Genomic DNA, 3,475 nt, shown 5'->3' with positions numbered 1-3,475 from the left:
GTAGATGGCAGCAGAGGCCTTAAAAACTTGCCAAAACAAAATTCCAGATAATCCGTGTCTGATACATTTAAGATGAGTGGAATTTAACAAATGCAAATACAATAACAACGTCTATAAACCCAGAGAATATATTCACGAGAGTTTTAGGCACTAGAGTTTAATGCTGTTGTCCGTGGAGCCTGAACAGAGTGTCTGAAATGCATTTGTCCTGTCGTGAATGTACTGAGATTACCCTATCCTACCCATAATGCACTGCTGGGCACAGCATGTGCTCACTAAAACCTTAAAAATTAGCACATTACTTTAAAACTAAAACATATATGTTATTTTCACTTTATAAAACTTCAGACATGACAGTAATTTTAAATAACTTGTCCAAAATTAGTTTGGTTAAAATTTGAACGACAAGTTAAAAATGTATGCCTCTGGATGACTTGAGTGATATTGCCAGCGTATCAGTATGGTGTTAAAGGAATTTTTTTTTTGTGACCAGTTCTCCTTTCCCTGCAGAGGACCGAGTGGTTTCTCCTGGAACCAGCTCTCTTCTGTTCACAGAGGATATAACTATATATCTGTTAGAAAACTTTTAACAGGTAGGTGCTCAACTGATTTTAAATTTTAAAAATGTTTGCCGCTGTTCAACTTTGTTTACTACGTTATCGGTCTAAAAGTTATCAGACAAAAATTTATCGGAAGATAATTAGTCCGATAATGGTTTTTAAAGTTATCTAAAAAGATAATCCGATAATGAAAACATTATCTTCGATAATTATCTGTTATCAGATTATCGGAACTGTGCCCACCACTGTATATTACTTTTTAATTTCTTTATTAAACATAACGCCCACACAAACAAAAATAAAATGCAACAATAAAAACTATAACAATTAAAACGACAGAGTGAGTAAATTGATGAGAGTAAACTCAGCAGACCATGGTTTTATGAAATTATCATGGAATAAGAGATATCTTAAAGAATCAGTGGTGCCATTACACTGAAATTCAATAGATAATTTTCTAAAATTATAATGTATGTATGTCAGTAGTCAATATATGTCAGTTATTTCAGAAAGTGAAGATTTTATACAACCACAAAACAGGAAAAAGTTGTGATATATGGAAAATGCAAAAATGGAAAAAAAAAAATAGTAGTAATAAATAAATAAATCGCACTGATTCTTAAATTAATTTTTAACTTCTATTTCACTGCAGTAAATATGAACTAAAGCTAATTCATGTAAACATGAATAAGCATTTTCAGCAACTCGGGAGCGTGGGGCTGATGGAAAGACATCGGGACAAACAAATGCACGTGCTTGATGGCGGAGTGTAATCAGCGTAATATCGCTCACTACTGTGTGTGGTAAATGGCATGTCTCATCAAAAGTAAGCATAATAAATGTTTCCCAGTACATTGGACTGTGTTGTCTTGTAGTGTTTTATATCATGTGTGTCATGGTTTGAGCTGCCAGTGTTGGTAGGGCCATTTTCCTCAAGGTCATTTTTGTTGTCATGCTCCAACTTACTAGCCCCTACTGGCTGTGGCCAGTACCAGCCTGCCTACTCGCCCCCTGGTGGCTCCATGCTGTTTTCAAGCCTGCTCACACTTCTGGAATTTGTCTCTCTTTTAACCTGATTTTGCTGGCATCTTGTGTCTGAATTAACAACATCTACTGCAGCCTCTCACTTGAGGACATCAAAGAGGTGATAAGCCAGTGACCATCTCTGCCGAGAAGAGCAGAGGCTCAAGACTTCTGTGTACATGGACTTACTGGAGATCGACGGATGCATCATTCCTGATCCCTTCTATGACTTGAAGGAAGGATGGATATCTGAAGACAGGGGGGTGTCAGAATGGACCCCTACTATGCATGTGGGCATTGCTTCTTTCCTGCTAAAACATGTTAAGGATGGTGAGCTGACAAAGTGTCTACTCAGTGACTACAATAAAGGGAAGGCGTATTCCTACTTCGACTCAGCATGGCTGAAGGACGTGTTTTACCATCCAGTCAGTCAGGAATCAAAATACTGTGTTCTGAAGTCAGAGTCAACACCCTCTGAGTGGTTCAACCATCCTCCACACAAAATCTGGGTGGCAGCGGAAAAGAAATCTGGAACAGTCATGAGCGCATACTGTACATGTTTTGCTGGGTGAGTTACCTATTTTTGCCTAATTGATTTCAACATTTTAATCGAAGCTTGGTATCTTCTATGCTGGAATGTCTGTGTGGAGATGCACTCTTTGAGGATTTTGCATGGTGAAGTACTCTTGAGCATGAGATTCTTCGTGGGGGGGGGGGGGGGGGGTGATGCTGGTGCAATGATCCATGTGAAGGATTTCAGTAGAATGCAGTCAAGAAATATGTTATATAGCCCAGTGAAACCCTCACCCCTAGGGCACAACCACACACACACACACACACACACACACACACACACACACACACACACACACACACACACACACACAGAAATGAGAAAGAGAAACATTCCTACAGTCCTTCACTGCACAAATACGGCCTATTGTCAAGCTCTATAGCAGGGGTCACCAACCTTGTTCTTGGAGGGCACCTGCCCTGCATGTTTTGGAACTCTCCCTGATCCACCACTTCCAGACACTTAAATCCGGTGTGCTCAGCCAATCAAGAACTGGAAAACAGCACTTTTAAAAAAATCAGGTGTGACATGAGTAGGTAGACATGGAAAACATGCAGGGCAGGTGCCCTCTAGGAACAGGGTTGGTGACCCCTGCTCTATAGAGTGGTGACCTAGTAGATGCCTGCCCCACTTGTGATGAGGAAGCACCAGCTGTACAATGTCCCACAAACCTGTGTGTTTTGAGTGAAGTCAGACGATATGTGTACTGGCTCAAGCACTAACAGCTGCGCACATGGCTTTGTTTGTCCCGATAGCCGCCGACCGGAAGCGCGCGCCGTGCATGTGTAGTGGTGATGCTGAGCTCGCTTATTAGGTTCACTGAAGAGCAGTTGGGACACACCTGGTTAGTCTTCAAGCCGTTTTACACATTTTTGTATAACCAGCAGGAGACCTTCGATGTGTGAAGTGAATTTGATGACACTTGACACCAAGTAAAGGGCAGCACAGTGCCTTAGTGTGATTAGCACTGTTGCCTCACAACAAGAAGGTCATGGAATCGATTCCCACCTGTGGCCTTTCTGTGTGGAGTTTGCCTGTTCTCCCTGTGTTTGCGTGGGTTCTCTCTGGGTTGCTCCGGCTTCCGCCCAAATCCAAAGACATGCAGGTTAAGTGAACTGGTAACTTTAAATTCTCTGTATACTGAGTAAAGTATACAGAGAATACTGAATATACTGAATTAACAGTCTTTTTCAAGACTTTTTTACTTTTTTTTACTTTTTCACCGTGCTCCAACGCCTAAAGAAGACCTCTAACGGTCGAAGCATCGCGACGGAGCTCTTTTATCAGCTAACCTTCATCAGCGTTGGCAAGCTAACTA

Source organism: Thalassophryne amazonica, chromosome 8 (assembly GCF_902500255.1).
Source record: "Thalassophryne amazonica chromosome 8, fThaAma1.1, whole genome shotgun sequence".
NCBI classification, from domain to species: domain Eukaryota; kingdom Metazoa; phylum Chordata; class Actinopteri; order Batrachoidiformes; family Batrachoididae; genus Thalassophryne; species Thalassophryne amazonica.
This window is presented reverse-complemented; position numbering follows the sequence as displayed.